The following is a 300-nucleotide window of genomic DNA, read 5'->3' on the forward strand; positions in this document are numbered from 1 at the left end:
ACCCAAGGATGGGCACCTCCCAGAGGGCAATAGCAAGGGTCCCCTCAGAACCCCACAGCAGCACGAGCCCAGCGTCAGGGACTCTGGCTGAACCTCGAGAGCGCTTCAGCTATCCTCGGCTGACCACACACTCACAAGGGCACCCCTGTATGAGTGCCTTGCTTGGCTCTTGCCCAGGGAGCACACGGGCAGCTGTAGGGGAGATAGCCATACTGGGGAGAGCACCTGCCAAGGACGGGGGGGACTTCAGGGTGTGTGGCTCGCCTGCTGTGACCTCTGACCTCTGACCCAGGGAAGGTG

This window comes from Mandrillus leucophaeus, unplaced genomic scaffold, assembly GCF_000951045.1.
Source record: "Mandrillus leucophaeus isolate KB7577 unplaced genomic scaffold, Mleu.le_1.0 Scaffold11, whole genome shotgun sequence".
Lineage (NCBI taxonomy): Eukaryota > Metazoa > Chordata > Mammalia > Primates > Cercopithecidae > Mandrillus > Mandrillus leucophaeus.